We start from the raw sequence: 18,600 nt of genomic DNA, 5'->3' as shown, positions 1-18,600 counted from the left end.
GGAAAGTGAGAGTGAAGGACTAGAGGGCAGTGGGAGCGATTCAGATAGGGAAGATGCTGTGAGAGGTGGGTGGGACCTGATATTCAGCTGGGAATGACTAAAACAGTAAATAAACACAAGACATATATATACTCTATTAGCCACAACACAACTAGGCTTGTATTTAATATGCCACAAATTAATCCCGCATAACAAACACCTCCCCCCTCCCGTCCATATAACCCACCAATAAAACTCAAACACCTGCACAACACACTCAATGCCACAGCCCAAAGTACCGTTCACCTCCCCAAAGTTCATACAGCACATATATTTCCCCAAAGTCCCCAAAGTTAGGTACGTGACATGCACATAGCGGCACGCACGTACGGGCAAGCGATCAAATGTTTGGAAGCCGCAGCTGCATGCGTACTCACGGTACCGCGTCTGCGCATCCAACTCAAAGTTCTCCTGGTAAGAGTCTCTGTTGTCCCAGTTCTCCACAGGCCAATGGTAAAGCTTGACTGTCATCTTTCGGGAATGTAAACAATTAAAACACCGGCTGTGTTTGTGTTGCTGCAGTTGCCCGCAATACACCGCTTCCCACCTACAGCTTTCTTCTTTGCTGTCTCCATTGTTCATTGAACAAATTGCAAAAGATTCACTAACACAGATGTCCAGAATACTGTGGAATTTTGCGATGAAAACAGACGACTTAATAGCTGGCCACCATGCTGTCCCAAAATGTCCTCTACAATCCGTGACGTCACGTGCTGACGTCATCATACCGAGACGTTTTCAGCAGGATATTTCACGCAAAATTTAAAATTGCACTTTAGTAAGCTAACCCGGCCGTATTGGCATGTGTTGCAATGTTAAGATTTCATCATTGATGTATAAACTATCAGACTGCGTCGTCGGTAGTAGTGGGTTTCAGTAGGCCTTTAAGAACTTGCACACAAAGCACCGCTGGAGGTGACTATGCCGTGTGCATTTTCCACGCATGCGTACTAGGTCACGTTGTGCTGGCGAACGGAGGGGGTCTTAAACGGTGGCATTCTTGTGTGTGGACACGGATAAGGTTAGGTGTGATTTACCCTGGATAACCTTATCCGGCTTAGTGTAAACGGGGCCTAAAACAAACAACAGAGCATTTCCGGTCTTTTTGTTGAACCATGGTCGTACTTCGTTAGGACTACAAATGCTTGAACGATAAATAAAATAGCGGATTCACTCAAATAACTTTGGGTAAGCTTTTACCATGTAAAGATATCCGCAGACGTCACAGGTCAGAAAAACGTCACAGGACTGACTGAAAAACTCCCAACGGACTGTTTGGAGGAAGTAGAGAGGAAGGCAAAATTGTTTTGTGCATATTTCTGCAACGCTTCCATGGTTTGATTTTAATTTCCAGGACTTATGCAGATCCCAAATAGACATAAGCAGGTACCAAAAGGTTAAAAAAGTTGCTTTTGCATAAGAGGGCCCCTTTAATGAAAATGTACAGTGTGGAAATTTGCATAACATTCGTGGAATGTGCGAGTGAACGATAGATCTACACAAGAGAGAAAAGGGCTTTTTAGAGATGAAACAACCAGACCATAACATGAAGCAATGCCTAAAAATAGTTCCAACCTTACGCAGCACTTTCGCTTCCATTTCTAACAATTGTAGCATGAAAAAGGGCAAAAAGGTGCCCTAGACTCTCGTCAGTTTGCAGCTATCACTCGTATAAACTGCATTTAATCTCTGCCAAACTCGTCCTTTTGCCAGGAATGCTGAACATGTGTTTGCACACAAGTGCTCTTCAAAATTGACATGGGTGTCCTTTGCATTTCAATTGAGGTTGCCGCAGTAGAGTGCCCTCACAACAAAAACAGCCTGCATTGACTATCACTGCTATCCATTGTCTGTGTTGAGCCTATAATGTGCTGAGCCGATATTATATTGGTTACGTAAACTACTGCTGGTCGCTCATTAGTCAAGCAAATGGATCATTGCAGTATTACTCTCCACTTTGCTGCAGCAGTCGTTTTTTCCTGCTGGCCTCAGTGTCCTCCAGGAAAAAATAAGCCAAACAAGAACTAGAAAGGCATGGATGTACACAACCACAATGTATCCCTGATAAAAGCATGATTAGAATGAAGTGTTTTGTTCTTTGTTAGTAGTTTTTCAAAATAATACATTGAAGACACTATTTTGCTTGGGTTGAGGTATCAAATACAGTGGAACCTCAATTTCAATCAATCAAAGTTTACTTATATAGCCCTAAATCACAAGTGTCTCAAAGGGCTGCACAAGCCACAACGACATCCTCGGCTCAGATCCCACATCAGGGCACGAAAAAACTCAACCCAATGGGATGACAATGAGAAACCTTTTTATTTTAAATGTATTATATTTTTTATTTTTAACTTTACGGACCTTTCATTGTACGAACGCCTTGATTTACGAACCAGAGACCGAATAAAACATATACTTTGGTGCTCAAACCTTTTGTGCCCGGCAGCACATCAATTGTGGGTGGGCTCATTCAGTCAGCACTCTGTTCTTTTTAAGTGTGTTTTTAGCCCTTTTACAGCATTTTTTTTAGTTTTGCTGCCTCAAAATGAACCCGAAAAAAGCAACGGACAAGTGATGTGTGGTTGAAACATTCAGAAAGTATACACAGCGTTGTCGACACTGCCTTTTGCCGTCCCCCTCCCGTACGCCGCACACGAAAAAGATTAACCAACAGACTGATTTGGTGGATTCAAAGTTTCCTTCTTTATAAATGTCAACCTGTTGGTAGTTTGGTATGGAATTGTAAATGGGTATTGGGCGGGTAGATTTTGAAATTAATTGTATTCTACGGAATATGATGACGTATATTTTAACTGTGGGTCCCTATCCATAAAGTAGACTTTTTTTTATTTTCATTCCTATTCATTGTCGTGACCTGGCTGTTTAAGTTGGGTGCACCACAGTGTGTTTGCGTGTTGGCAGGGCGGCTACACATGAAGACAGTTCAGATAGTTGTAGTTTTGACTTTATTACTACTAAACAACTAAAAGTTGAATTTGAAAAAACATTTTTTTATTTTTCACTAAAGAAGGGTTCGGTGAATGCGCATATGAAACTGGTGCGGTTCGGTATCTCAAACAGGGTTAAGAACCCTTTTTCAGAACGAACTCTGATATTAAGACAATAATGTCATGTACAATTGTCTGTAAATAAATAAATAAAATAGATAAATGTAAAGTAGACTTTTTTTTTTTTTTTTATTACTCCTAATCATTGTCGTAGCCTGGCTGTTTAAATTGGGTGCACCACAGTGTGTTTGCGTGTTGGCAGGGCGGCTACATAGGAAGACAGTTCAGCTAGTCGTAGTTTTGACTTTGTTACTCAATGAAACTGAAGGCATCAAAACTATGAATGAACACATGTGGAGTTATGTACTTAACAAAAAAGGTGAAATAACTGAAAACATGTTTTATATTCTAGTTTCTTCAAAATAGCCACCCTTTTCTCTGATTAGTGCTTTGCATACTCTTGGCATTCTCTCGATGAGCTTCAAGCACACCTGTGAAGTGAAAACCATTTCGGGTGACTACCTCTTGAAGCTCATCGAGAGAATGCCAAGAGTGTGCAAAAAAGTAATCAGAGCGAAGGGTGGCTATTTTAAAGAAACTAGAATATTTTCAGTTATTTCACCTTGTTAAGTTTGTTTGATAGTACTGTATATAGCACTTTATATTGTGTTCAAAGTGTACAAACTTATTAAAATATTTATTTATTTGAATTAGGACAATGCATATTCATCAACATAGAGCAACAATGTAAATATGCCGGAGTTAGCACAATGGCTAATTTTCATCCGTGGTCCTAAGGCAGGTTAATACAGTAAACATTGAACAGGTCATGATACAAAAGAATACATAAATCACAAAACATTACACAATACAAGCATACCATAAGCACAGACCATGAACAAAAAACAAAAATAAAAAAATAAAAAAAATAAAACGAACAAAAAAACATGTGAATAATCTAATTGTGCGTGCATGTCTGATTAGTTTTCAACCACTGTTTCAGTGCCGTTTTAAATGTTGAATAGGTGTCAGTTTCTGACATGGGCTGGCAGCCTGTTCCATGACTGTATGCCTCTGATAGACCCCACCATTTGGCCAAATTTAGTCCTGCACCTTTGTACGTTGCAGTCCCCTCTGGTCACTGCTCTGGTGTTTACTTGACTGCTATTTTTTTTTAAATTAATAAAATCTGTCAAGAGAGGGGGAGCAAGTTTATTTAGAACTCTAAAGATGAGGCAAACATCCATGAACATCCGATAATTATCTAAATCCAAAATATTATACTTACTTAAAATGTTACAATAATGATACTTTAGAGGCTTTTTGTCAAGAACGTTTGGTGTTCTCTTGAAGAGAGACTTTAGTGGCTTCAGGGTATTCTCTGCGGTATGGGACCAAGTTGTATAGCAGTAGTTTATGTGGCTGAATATCGTGGCATGCATATATACCTTTGTACCGACTCTGTAGTGAGAGAAGGTCTAATGTGTTTAAAATTGGACAGATTAAACTTAACTCCTCTCTGAGCTGCCACCTTAACGTGGTAGAGGAGTTTGCGTGTCCCAATGATCCTAGGAGCTATGTTGTCCGGGGGCGTGATGCCCCCTGGTAGGGTCTCCCAAGACAAACTGGTCCCAGGTGAGGGATCAGACAAAGAGCAGCTCGAAGACCTCTATGATGAAAACGATTAAGGAACCCAGATTTCCCTTGCCTGGACGCGGGTCACCGGGGACCCCCTCTGGAGCCAGGCCCGGAGGTGGGGCACGATGGCGAGCGCCTGGTGGCCGGGCCTGTCCCCATGGGGCCCGGCCGGGCACAGCCCGAAGAGGCAACGTGGGTCCCCCCTCCAATGGGCTCACCACCCATAGCAGGGGCCATAGAGGTCGGGTGCGATGTGAGCTGGGCGGAAGCCGAGGGCAGGGCACTTGGCGGTCCGATCCTCGGCTACAGAAGCTAGCTCTTGGGACGTGGAACGTCACCTCGCTGGGGGGGAAGGAGCCTGAGCTAGTGCGCGAGGTGGAGAAGTTCCGACTAGATATAGTCGGACTCACTTCGACGCACAGCAAGGGCTCTGGAACCAGTTCTCTCGAGAGGGGCTGGACTCTCTTCCACTCTGGCGTTGCCGGCAGTGAGAGGCGACGGGCTGGGGTGGCAATTCTTGTTTCCCCCTGGCTCAGAGCCTGTACGTTGGAGTTCAACCCGGTGGACGAGAGGGTAGCTTCCGTCCGCCTTCGGGTGGGGGAACGGGTCCTGACTGTGGTTTGCGCTTACGAGCCAAACCGCAGCTCAGAGTACCCACCCTTTTTGGATTCACTCGAGGGAGTACTTGAGAGTGCTCCCCCGGGTGATTCCCTCGTTCTACTGGGGGACTTCAATGCTCATGTTGGCAGCGACAGTGAAACCTGGAGAGGCGTGATTGGGAAGAATGGCTGCCCGGATCTGAACCCGAGCGGTGTTTTGTTATTGGACTTTTGTGCCCGTCACAGATTGTCCATAACGAACACCATGTTCAAACATAAGGGTGTCCATATGTGCACTTGGCACCAGGACACCCTAGGCCGCAGTTCCATGATCGACTTTGTAGTTGTGTCATCGGATTTGCGGCCTCATGTTTTGGACACTCGGGTGAAGAGAGGGGCGGAGCTTTCTACCGATCACCACCTGGTGGTGAGTTGGCTGCGATGGTGGGGGAGGATGCCGGACAGACCTGGCAGGCCCAAACGCATTGTGAGGGTTTGCTGCGAACGTCTGGCAGAGTCTCCTGTCAGAGAGAGTTTCAATTCCCACATCCGGAAGAACTTTGAACATGTCACGAGGGAGGTGCTGGACATTGAGTCCGAATGGACCATGTTCCGCGCCTCTATTGTCGAGGCGGCTGATTGGAGCTGTGGCCGCAAGGTAGTTGGTGCTTGTCGTGGCGGTAATCCTAGAACCCGTTGGTGGACACCGGCGGTGAGGGATGCCGTCAAGCTGAAGAAGGAGTCCTATCGGGTTCTTTTGGCTCATAGGACTCCTGAGGCAGCGGACAGGTACCGACAGGCCAAGCGGTGTGCGGCTTCAGCTGTCGCAGAGGCAAAAACTCGGACATGGGAGGAGTTCGGTGAGGCCATGGAAAACGACTTCCGGACGGCTTCGAAGCAATTCTGGACCACCATCCGCCGCCTCAGGAAGGGGAAGCAGTGCACTATCAACACCGTGTATGGCGAGGATGGTGTTCTGCTGACCTCGACTGCGGATGTTGTGGATCGGTGGAGGGAATACTTCGAAGACCTCCTCAATCCCACCAACACGTCTTCCTATGAGGAAGCAGTGCCTGGGGAGTCTGTGGTGGGCTCTCCTATTTCTGGGGCTGAGGTTGCTGAGGTAGTTAAAAAGCTCCTCGGTGGCAAGGCCCCGGGGGTAGATGAGACCCGCCCGGAGTTCCTTAAGGCTCTGGATGCTGTGGGGCTGTCTTGGTTGACAAGACTCTGCAGCATCGCGTGGACATCGGGGGTGGTACCACTGGATTGGCAGACCGGGGTGGTGGTTCCTCTCTTTAAGAAGGGGAACCGGAGGGTGTGTTCTAACTATCGTGGGATCACACTCCTCAGCCTTCCCGGTAAGGTCTATTCAGGTGTACTGGAGAGGAGGCTACGCCGGATAGTCGAACCTCGGATTCAGGAGGAACAGTGTGGTTTTCGTCCTGGTCGTGGAACTGTGGACCAGCTCTATACTCTCGGCAGGGTCTTTGAGGGTGCATGGGAGTTTGCCCAACCAGTCTACATGTGTTTTGTGGACTTGGAGAAAGCATTCGACCGTGTCCCTCGGGAAGTCCTGTGGGGAGTGCTCAGAGAGTATGGGGTATCGGACTGTCTGATTGTGGCAGTCCGCTCCCTGTATGATCAGTGCCAGAGCTTGGTCCGCATTCCCGGTAGTAAGTCGGACACGTTTCCAGTGAGTGTTGGACTCCGCCAAGGCTGCCCTTTGTCACCGATTCTGTTCATAACCTTTATGGACAGAATTTCTAGGCGCAGTCAAGGCGTTGAGGGGATCTGGTTTGGTGGCTGCAGGATTAGGTCTCTGCTTTTTGCAGATGATGTGGTCCTGATGGCTTCATCTGGCCAGGATCTTCAGCTCTCACTGGATCGGTTCGCAGCTGAGTGTGAAGCGACTGGGATGAGAATCAGCACCTCCAAGTCCGAGTCCATGGTTCTCGCCCGGAAAAGGGTGGAGTGCCATCTCCGGGTTGGTACCTCGGAGTCTTGTTCACGAGTGAGGGAAGAGTGAATCGTGAGATCGACAGGCGGATCGGTGCGGCGTCTTCAGTAATGCGGACGCTGTATCGGTCCGTTGTGGTGAAGAAGGAGCTGAGCCGGAAGGCAAAGCTCTCAATTTACCGGTCGATCTACGTTCCCATCCTCACCTATGGTCATGAGCTTTGGGTTATGACCGAAAGGACAAGATCACAGGTACAAGCGGCCGAAATGAGTTTCCTCCGCCGGGTGGCGGGGCTCTCCCTTAGAGATAGGGTGAGAAGCTCTGCCATCCGGGAGGAGCTCAAAGTAAAGCCGCTGCTCCTCCACATCGAGAGGAGCCAGATGAGGTGGTTCGGGCATCTGGTCAGGATGCCACCCGAACGCCTCCCTAGGGAGGTGTTTAGGGCACGTCCGACCGGTAGGAGGCCGCGAGGAAGACCCAGGACACGTTGGGAAGACTATGTCTCCCGGCTGGCCTGGGAACGCCTCGGGGTCCCACAGGAATAGCTGGACGAAGTGGCTGGGGAGAGGGAAGTCTGGGCTTCCCTGCTTAGGCTGCTGCCCCCGCGACCCGACCTCGGATAAGCGGAAGAAGATGGATGGATGGATGGATAGATTAAACTTAAAGGCCTACTGAAATGCGATTTTCTTATTTAAACGGGGATAGCAGGTCCATTCTATGTGTCATACTTGATCATTTCGCGATATTGCCATATTTTTGCTGAAAGGATTTAGTAGAGAACATCGACGATAAAGTTCGCAACTTTTGGTCGCTGATAAAAAAGCCTTGCCTGTACCGGAAGTAGCAGACGAGTAGCGTGACGTCACAGGTTGTGGAGCTCCTCACATCCGCACATTGTTTACAATCATGGCCACCAGCAGCGAGAGCGATTCGGACCGAGAATGCGACGATTTCCCCATTAATTTGAGCGAGAATGAAAGATTCATGGATGAGGAAAGTGAGAGTGAAGGACTAGAGGGCAGTGGGAGCGATTCAGATAGGGAAGATGCTGTGAGAGGCGGGTGGGACCTGATATTCAGTTGGGAATGACTAAAACAGTAAATAAACACAAGTACCGTTCACCTCCCAAAAGTTCATACAGCACATTTATTTCCCCAAAGGCCCCAAAGTTACGTTACGTTAAAGCTTGACTGTCATCTTCCGGGAATGTAAACAATGAAACACCAGCTGCGTTTGTGTTGCTGCAGTCGGCCGCAATGCACCGCTTCTCACCTACAGCTTTCTTCTTTGCTGTCTCCATTGTTCATTGAACAAATTGCAAAAGATTCACCAACACAGATGTCCAGAATATTGTGGAATTTTGCGATGAAAACAGACGACTTAAGCTGGCCACTATGCTGTCCCAAAATGTCCTCTACAATTCGTGACGTCACGTGCCGGCGTCATCATACCGAGACGTTTTCAGCAGGATATTTTGCGCGAAATTTAAAATTGCACTTTAGTAAGCTAACCCGGCCGTATTGGCATGTGTTGCAATGTTAAGATTTCTTCATTGATATATAAACTATCAGACTGCGTGGTCGGTAGTAGTGGGTTTCAGTAGGCCTTTAATTATATGTTCAATTCTACCACATCTAATCTCTCACCATTGACTAGCACAGATGGTTGTTTACCATTCCCTGACTGCCGAGAGAAAAACATACAGACTGTTTTTTTAGTGTTGATATGCAGACAAGAGTCTTGGAGCCAGTGGGACACTGGCACCATGGCACCAGAGAGAACTGCAGCGGCTTCACATTTTGTTTTTGCATGAACATAAAAAATGGTGTCATCAGCATAAAACAATACCTTTACAGCTCTCCACACATCAGGTAGATTATTGACATATAGACTCAATAATATTGGTCCCAGTACTGAACCTTGTGGGACACCAGCTGTACATGCAAGAAAGGTAGATTGTGAGTTATCAATTTGCACTGCAATATGAACTTTTGTCAAGGCTGGAACCCATTATTCATGTTTTATGGAGAAATGTGATTCAATATACAAACTTCACTATTTACAAACCCTGTTCAAGAACAAATTAAGTTGGTGAATCAAGGTTCACTGTATTGTTAAAACACACAAAATGTGACCTTGGTTCAGCCAAAACAAAAGATATCTCAACGGCATAGGCAACAGACAATCGATTAAACCAGTGTTTTTCAACCTTTTCTGAGCCACGGGACATTTTTGTCATTGAAAAAACGCAGAGGCACACCACAAGCAGAAAACTCAGTGAGCTGATATTGACAATAGAAAGTCGTTCTTGCAATTGTTGGATATAAATTCAAACCATAACCAACCATGCATCACTATAGCTCTTGTCTCAAAGTAGGTGTACTGTCGCGACCTGTCACATCACGGCGTGACTTATTTTGAGTTTTTTGGTGTTTTCCTGTGTGTAGTGTTTTAGTTATTGTCTTGAGCTCCTGTTTTGGTGGCTTTTCCTCTTTTGTTGGTAATTTCCTGTAGCAGTTTCATGTCTTCCTTGAACGCTATTCCCCGCACCTGCTTTGTTTTCGCAATCAAGACTATTTAAGTTGTGCGGACGCTATCCTTCTTTGTGGGGACATTGTGGATTGTCATGTCATGTGCAGATGTACTTTGTGGTCGCCGTCTGCTCCACACGCTGTAAGTCTTTGCTGTTGTCCAGCATTCAGTTTTTGTTTACTTTGCAGCCAGTTCAGTTTTAGTTTTGTTTTGCAAAGCCATCCCTAAGCTTCAATGCCTTTTCTTAGCGGCACTTAGCAGCACTCGCCTTTTTTTTAATTTTTTGGTTTAAGTGTTAGATACCTTTTTACTTACACGCTGCCTCCCGCATATTGTGATTACGACAAACCATGTTCCCGACATCTACAAAGCAATTAGCTACCTGCTGCCACCTACTGATATGGAAGAGTATTACACGGTTACTCTGCCGAGCTCTAGAAAGCACAGGCACTCAACTCATTTGCGGATTATAATTACCGTTTTTTTCGGACTATAAGTCGCAGTTTTTTTCAAAGTTTGACGTATACTCAGGAGCGACTTATGTGTGAAATTATTAACACATTACCGTAAAATATCAAATAATATTATTTAGCTCATTCACGTAAGAGACTAGACCAGTGGTTCTTAACCTTGTTGGAGGTACCGAACCCCACCAGTTTCATATGCGCATTCACCGAACCCTTCTTTAGTGAAAAATAAAATGTTTTTTTTTTCAAATTCAAGACAAAGTTATATGTTTTTAGTAACACTTTAGTATGGGGAACATATTCTAAGTAACAAAGACTTAATTTAGAGTTATTTGGTTAGGGTTAGGGTTAGAGCCACGGTTAGAGGGTTAGGATTATAATATGGCCATGCCGAATAAGGCATTAATAAGTACTTAATAATGACTAGTTAAGAGCCAATATGTTACTAATTTTCATGTTAATAAGCAGCTAATTAATGGTGAATATGTTCCCCATACTAAAGTGCTACCATGTTTTTTTACTGGTGCACAAAATGAACCTTGTTCAAAGAACAAAACCAACACAGTGTCTAAACTCACAACAAATTACACACCTGCAAATCAGTCTGACTTCTGCTGTTGCCGTATCCGTAATACGCCGATAGGGAGAAGTTTTTATTTACACGATGAGTCGGGTGTGTCTTGACCTCCGCCGAACCCCTGAGCCCGACTCACCGAACCCCTAGGGTTCGATCGAACCCAGGTTAAGAACCACTGGACTAGACGTATAAGATTTCATGGGATTTAGCGATTAGGAGTGACAGATTGTTTGGTAAACGTATAGCATGTTCTATATGTTATAGTTATTTGAATGACTCTTACCATAATATGTTACGTTAACATACCAGGCATGTTCTCAGTTGGTTATTTATGCGTCATATAACGTACACTTATTCAGCCTGTTGTTCACTATTCTTTATTTATTTAAAATTGCCTTTCAAATGTCTATTCTTGGTGTTGGGTTTTATCAAATTAATGTCCCCAAAAAATGCGACTTATATATGTTTTTTTCCTTCTTGATTATACATTTTCGGCCAGTGCGACTTATACTTTGGAGCGACTTATACTATATTTTTAACCCAATTAGGTGAAATTACATAATCTCTCACGCCACGCCAGACAATATCTCACGGCACACTAGTGTGCCCAGAGGTTGAAAAACACTGGATTGAACAACTGAAATAGCTCATGTTTGGGGTACAATTAGACATTTGTCTGGTGTTTTAACTCAGCCCTACATCACCTTCTTGTTGCATTACTACTGACCAGAGCAGAAACACAAGACAAATACCCAATTATCATCGATTGGATGACAATTGTTTTGTCTACAGTGTTCAGCTTTCTTAGCACAAATGGCCCTGGAGCTACTCACATGCTGATTGACTTGCAGTTGTCCTTGTTAAATTGTCTGCATCTCTCCCTGTCTTTAATGTTAATAGTGAACCACGGGCACACACCACTCAAGACAAAGGGCCAAGAGATGTCAAATGTACAAACCCCGTTTCCATATGAGTTGGGAAATTGTGTTAGATGTAAATATAAACGGAATACAATGATTTGCAAATCCTTTTCAACCCATATTCAGTTGAATATGCTACAAAGACAACATATTTGATGTTCAAACTGATAAACTTTTTTTTTTTGCAAATAATAATTAACTTTAGAATTTGATGCCAGCAACACGTGACAAAGAAGTTGGGAAAGGTGGCAATAAATACTGATAAAGTTGAGGAATGCTCATCAAACACTTATTTGGAACATCCCACAGGTGTGCAGGCTAATTGGGAACAGGTGGGTGCCATGATTGGGTATAAAAGTAGATTCCATGAAATGCTCAATCATTCACAAACAAGGATGGGGCGAGGGTCACCACTTTGTCTACAAATGTGTGAGAAAATTGTTGAACAGTTTAAGAAAAAACTTTCTCAAGCAGCTATTGCAAGGAATTTAAGGATTTCACCATCTACGGTCCGTAATATCATCAAAGGGTTCAGAGAATCTGCAGAAATCACTGCACGTAAGCAGCTAAGCCCGTGACCTTCGATCCCTCAGGCTGTACTGCATCAACAAGCGACATCAGTGTGTAAAGGATATCACCACATGGGCTCAGGAACACTTCAGAAACCCACTGTCAGTAACTACAGTTGGTCGCTACATCTGTAAGTGCAAGTTAAAACTCTCCTATGCAAGGCGAAAACCGTTTATCAACAACACCCAGAAACGCCGTCGGCTTCACTGGGCCTGAGCTCATCTAAGATGGACTGATACAAAGTTGAAAAGTGTTCTGTGGTCTGACGAGTCCACATTTCATATTGTTTTTGGAAACTGTGGACGTCGTGTCCTCCGGACCAAAGAGGAAAAGAACCATCCGGATTGTTCTAGGCGCAAAGTTGAAAAGCCAGCATCTGTGATGGTATGGAGGTGTATTAGTGCCCAATACATGGGTAACTTACACATCTGTGAAGGCGCCATTAATGCTGAAAGGTACATACAGGTTTTGGAGCAACATATGTTGCCATCCAAGCAACGTTACCATGGACGCCGCTGCTTATTTCAGCAAGACAATGCCAAGCCACGTGTTACATCAACGTGACTTCATAGTAAAAGAGTGCGGGTACTAGACTGGCCTGCCTGTCGTCCAGACCTGTCTCCCATTGAAAATGTGTGTTGCATTATGAAGCCTAAAATACCACAACAGAGACCCCCGGACTGTTGAACAACTTAAGCTGTACATCAAGCAAGAATGGGAAATAATTCCACCTGAGAAGCTTAAAAAATGTGTCTCCTCAGTTCCTAAACGTTTGCTGAGTGTTGTTAAAAGGAAAGGCCATGTAACACAGTGGTGAACATGCCCTTTCCCAACTACTTTGGCACGTGTTGCAGCCATGAAATTCTAAGTTAATTATTATTTGCAAAAAAAAATAAAGTTTATGAGTTTGAACATCAAATATGTTGTCTTTGTAGTGCATTCAATTGAATACGGGTTGAAAAGGATGTGCAAATCTTTGTATTCCGTTTATATTTACATCTAACACAATTTCTCAACTCATATGGAAACGGGGTTTGTATAAACAATCTATGCTGTGAATGACTGCAGCATACTGCTGTCATGTCTGTGTAATCATGTTTTGTCTTAGTCATGTTTAGTTTAGTTTCTGGCTTTTCACTTCCTTGTCTTGTTTGCATGATTACCCATTAGTTTCACCTGTTCCACGTTTGGACTCATTGTGCACTCTTGTTTGTCACCATAGCAACCATTAGTTTTCACCTGTCACGTCACGCACCTGTTTCACGTTTTGAGTCACGCACCTGTTTTCGTTAATCATGTCTGTTATTTAAGCTTTTCATTTGGCGCGTCATCCCAGCCACGGAAGCGCCGCCAAAGGCGAGGGACGCCAGGAAGGACTTCCGCGAGCCAGCGGGACACGCCGCTCCCACAAGCCCCGCCCCCTCCGGGCGGAAGCAAGCTACAGTCTGCCCGGCTTCCCCAGGATGACATCACAGCCCAGGATTTTTTTTCCAACTCTTTTTCTTTTGAACACCCGCCTCCAACAAAAGACTCTAATGGCATGACTTTGATAAATCATTATCAAAACATGTTTTTAGAGATCAGGTCTAATCAGTCCAAGCCACGTCCCAAATTGCATGCCCCGCCCCCCAAGACTCATGCCCCGACCCCCAGGATTCAAGCCACACCCAAGACACAAAACAATTTTTTTTCACCCACTCAATCCCAGGTACAAAAAAGACAATTTGGACAATTTAAAGGGGAAATTTCTGCCCTCCCCCGCCCACCCCTACAGAGAGTTCCAGACCGCAGGGAGCGCGTCTGGTATCCGCCCCTTGAGGGGGGGGCTAGGGCTGGGAATTGTTCAGGTGGGGTGGCTCAGCATCACGATGTCAAGCCACAGCCTCCCTCACGGCCGCCACCACCAGTCTTCCGACCCGTCAAGCCACAGCCTCCAGCACGACCGCCCTCACCAGTCTTCCGACCTGCCAAGCCGCAACCCCCAGCTAGGCCACCTCCACCTGCTCCAAGGCTAGCACCACGGCTAGCTGCTCCAAGGCTAGCACCTGTCGCCGCTCCAAGGCTAGCACCTGTCGCCGCTCCAAAGCTAGCACCTGTCGCCGCTCCAAGGCTAGCACCTGTCGTTGCTCCAAGGCTAGTACCTGTCGCCGCTCCAAGGCTAGCACCTGTCGCCGCACCAAGGCTAGCACCAGTCGCCGCACCAAGGCTAGCACCAGCTCCTCCACGCCAAGACCAAGACCCTCCACGCCAAGACCAAGACCCTCCACGCCAAGACCAAGACCCTCCACGCCAAGTCCAAGACCAAGACCCTCCACGCCAAGTCCAAGACCAAGACCCACCACGCCAAGTCCAAGACCCTCCACGCCAAGTCCCGCCAGTCGCAGCTCAACGACGCCAAGTGCCGCCAGTCGCAGCTCAACGACGCCAAGTGCCGCCATGCCAAGACCAAGACCAAGACCCGCCATGCCAAGACCAAGACCGGCCATGCCAAGACCAAGACCCGCCATGCCAAGACCAAGACCCGCTATTGCCAAGGCCAAGACCAAGACCCGCCATGCCAAAACCTAGACCAAGACCCGCCATGCCAAGACCTAGACCCGCCATGCCAAGACCTAGACCCGCCATGCCAAGACCAAGACCCGCCATGCCAAGACCAAGACCCGCCATGCCAAGACCAAGACCCGCCATGCCAAGACCAAGACCTGCCACGCCAAGACCAAGACCCGCCACGCCAAGACCCACACCGAGCTTCGCCGCTTGACTTGCCACGCCGAGCTTCCACGCCTGCAAAGATGACGACGCGCCTGTCTCCTCGTCGGCCACGGATATGGCCGCTACCTGGTCGCCCGCCACGCCAAGTGCGCCCACCTCCCAGTCGGCCACGGATGTGGCCCTACCCGGGTCGCCCACCTCGCCTGCTGCAGCGGCGTTCCACTCGCCGCCGCCACATGACTATGCCTCGATGGATTCGGGGCCACTTGGGCTGGCGACCCACCGCCATGTCCCCCTCCCGCCCTCCCATGACTCTTAAGTTTTTTTCTTGGACATCTGGGATCTGTCCGTAAGGGGGGGTTCTGTCATGTCTGTGTAATCATGTTTTGTCTTAGTCATGTTTTGTTTAGTTTCTGGCTTTTCACTCCCTTGTCTTGTTTGCATGATTACCCATTAGTTTCACCTGTTCCACGTTTGGACTCATTGTGCACTCTTGTTTGTCACCATAGCAACCATTAGTTTTCACCTGTCACGTCACGCACCTGTTTCACGTTTTGAGTCACGCACCTGTTTTCGTTAATCATGTCTGTTATTTAAGCTTTTCATTTTCTGTTGTTCGTCCTGACGACATCCCCGCATTTATGCCCCCTGTCACACTCTGTCCACCTCTGCGCACTTCATGTCCATGCCAAGTAAGTTTGTTTATTATTGCCACAGTTAGTGTTTTTTTGTTGTTCCTAGTTTTTTGCCCCCGTGCAAGTCTTTTGTTTTCAATAGTCAAGTTTGTACATCCGCCTTGAGCGCGCCTTTTGTTCTTTTGAGTGTTATTATTAAAAATGTATCTACCTTCACGCCATGACCAGTCCAATTCACTTGCACCTCGGTAGAACAAACCAAGCCTAAGTCCAAGTCGTGACAACTGCAGCATCACACATGCTAATACATCTTAAAGCAACTACATTTATGCATACCGTCGATAGTTTAGTTATGAAAATGAATCACTTTCCAGGTCATAAATTACAACATGCATCCTTAGAGCAGGGGTGCCACCCACCTCCACTGCCTTTAAATCATTCATGACCCTGCAGTGTTGTGGACCACAGTGTCAGTCCTGTCTCCACCAATCTGTGTCCCTGCACTGGCTTCCACCCAGCCGCAACACATTTATTGTGTAATTCTCAGCTATAAAACTGCCCTTCATGGATAGCAATTACACATTCTTGCCCTGAGTCCATTCACCTCTTCCCTACTCTCAGTGAATCAGTACAATCCAAATAAATCATCCGACTCATCTTCATAATGTAACCGCTACGCGGAGCAAAACAGCTGACAAAAAACAACAACGGAGGTTTCCTTAAGACGCAGGTTTCCCATCCACCACCCCTGGAGGTTCCTACAGGTAGATAGTCAAACCTCCAAATTCCTACCTCATGTTTTTTTGTGTGTGTGTGTGTGTGTAAAAGGATCAAACCGGTGCCAGTCAGCATTAGAATCAGAGGATTCCCACTTTAATCTTCACTTAATAAGACCCTCACTGCTGAATCCTGCATGAAATATGCTGCAGTGATGTGGCTATTTATAGAAGTTGCCCAAGTAGCATGCATTCGCCACAAAGCTTGTCGAGAGTTTGCTGGCTGGGTTTTCCAAAGGAGACAAATCATAATGCCGCTCACTATGATTAAAAGTGAGGTATTTGATTTAGTTGGTACATTGTAACATCACAGTTAATAGGTTGTTTTACTGAAGCATACTAAGAAGTTGTTTTAACTACTAATTCCCCCTCTTTGTCAAGTGCATTGCTGAACAATAATGAATAATTGATGACTATGCGTAACAGTATTGCAGAGCAGCGTTGAATTGCTGCATTGGATCGGAAGGGGAAGGCGGGTGTGAACAGTGTGTGTGTGTGTGTGCTCCATTGCTATCTGGGGCAAGGTGAAACATGTGTCAGAATAAAGACTGATTATCCACATGCACCAAACACCACGCATGAGACTGCATTACACGTCAGAGCCTCCAAACATCCTGTCCTTTCTCTGCTACCACCGGACCAACTGTCAGCTGCAGAAACATCATCCTGCACCTACCACAAAAGAGAGCTGACCTGCTCTGACCAGTAGAGGGAGCAAAAGCTGGTAATTGTTGAAAAGCAAAAAAAAAATAGGAAAGTATAGAGCAGGGGTCGGCAACCTTTACCATTCAAAGAGCCATTTTGACCAGTTTCACAAATTAAAGAAAACAATAGGAGCCACAAAAATCTTTTGAAATTTAAAATGAAATTACACTGCATACAACGGGTTTTTTTTGCTTTGTGCTTGTCATGTCTGTGTAATCATGTTTTGTTTTAAGTCATGTTTTGTTTAGTTTCTGTCTTTTCACTCCCTTGTGTTGTCACCATAGTTACCCATTAGTTTCACCTGTCATGTCACGCACCTGTTTTGAGTCACGCACCTGTTGTTAATCATGTCCATAGTATTTAAGTTCATTCATTTTCTGTTGTTCGTCCTGGAGTCATAGCCTTTCTCACCCTGCTATCCTCGCATTTCAAGCACTGTTCACGATCCCATGCCACAGTAAGTTTGTTTATTAAGCCACAGTTAGTGTTTTGTTTAATTGTTCATAGTTTCTGCCAATGTGCAAGTTTTGTGTTTATAGTCTAGTTTTGTACCTCCGCCCCTGTGCGCGCTTTTTGTTTGATCCTTTCTTTATAGTTATAGTGTTAAATAAATCATGTACCCACCTTCAAGCCATGTCCGATCCAAATTCTCTTGCATCTTGGGAAAACAAAAACTCCACAGTCCAAGTCATGACAGTGCTATGTATAAACCAAGAGTCTCAGACACGCGGCCGACACCTTAATATGAAAATTGAATGTTGCTGCGTCCCGCGAGTATTACATGAATGGCGCTTGACAGCGTCATACTTGTCAACCCTCCCGATTTTTCCGGCAGACAACGAATTTCAGGGCAACTATTCTCTCGAATGTGCCGTGATGGTACAGCATTTAGCGCCCACTACAACCAGCGTGGCGGCCCAGCCACATGTTGTATGGAGCTTCTGCTTGTTCACGTAAGTGACAGCAAGGCATACTTGGTCAACAACCACACAGGTTACACTGACGGTGGCGGTATAAAAAACTTTAACACTCTTACTAATAATGCGCCACACTGTGAACCCACACCAAACAAGAATGACAAACACATTTCGGGAGAACATCTGCACCGTAACACAACATAAACAGAACAGAACAAATACCCAGAATCCCATGCAGCCCTAACTCTTCCGGGCTACATTATACACCCCCGCTACCAAACCCGCCCACCTCAACCGACGCACGGAGGGGGGGAGGGGGTTGGTGGTAGCAGGGGTGTATAATGTAGCCGGAAGAGTCAGGGCTGCATGGGATTCTGGGTATTTGTTCTGTTGTGTTTATGTTGTGTTAAGGTGCAGATGTTCTCCCGAAATGTGTTTGTCATTCTTGTTTGGTTTTGGTTCAAAGTGTGGCACATTATTAGTAAGAGTGTTAAAGTTGTTTTATATGGCCACCGTCAGTGTAACCTGTGTGGCTGTTGACCAAG

General features: G+C 45.8%; 2 protein-coding genes across 7 annotated transcripts in view; one reads left to right on the top strand and one right to left on the bottom strand.

Moving 5' to 3' along the window:
• Positions 1-3,417, top strand: part of dguok (deoxyguanosine kinase) — a 251,905-nt gene extending 248,488 nt beyond the window's left edge. The window contains exon 8 of the transcript XR_012050745.1: positions 3,379-3,417. The gene's annotated coding sequence lies outside the window, so the exon portion shown is untranslated. The remainder of the gene's footprint in view (positions 1-3,378) is intronic.
• The window catches only part of ank1a (ankyrin 1, erythrocytic a), a 255,027-nt gene that overhangs the window by 199,362 nt on the left and 37,065 nt on the right, over positions 1-18,600 (bottom strand). The window lies entirely within an intron of this gene.

Source organism: Nerophis lumbriciformis, linkage group LG12 (genome assembly GCF_033978685.3).
Source record: "Nerophis lumbriciformis linkage group LG12, RoL_Nlum_v2.1, whole genome shotgun sequence".
NCBI classification, from domain to species: domain Eukaryota; kingdom Metazoa; phylum Chordata; class Actinopteri; order Syngnathiformes; family Syngnathidae; genus Nerophis; species Nerophis lumbriciformis.
Note: the sequence above shows the minus strand (reverse complement) of the source record. Positions and strands in the feature narration are given on the sequence as shown.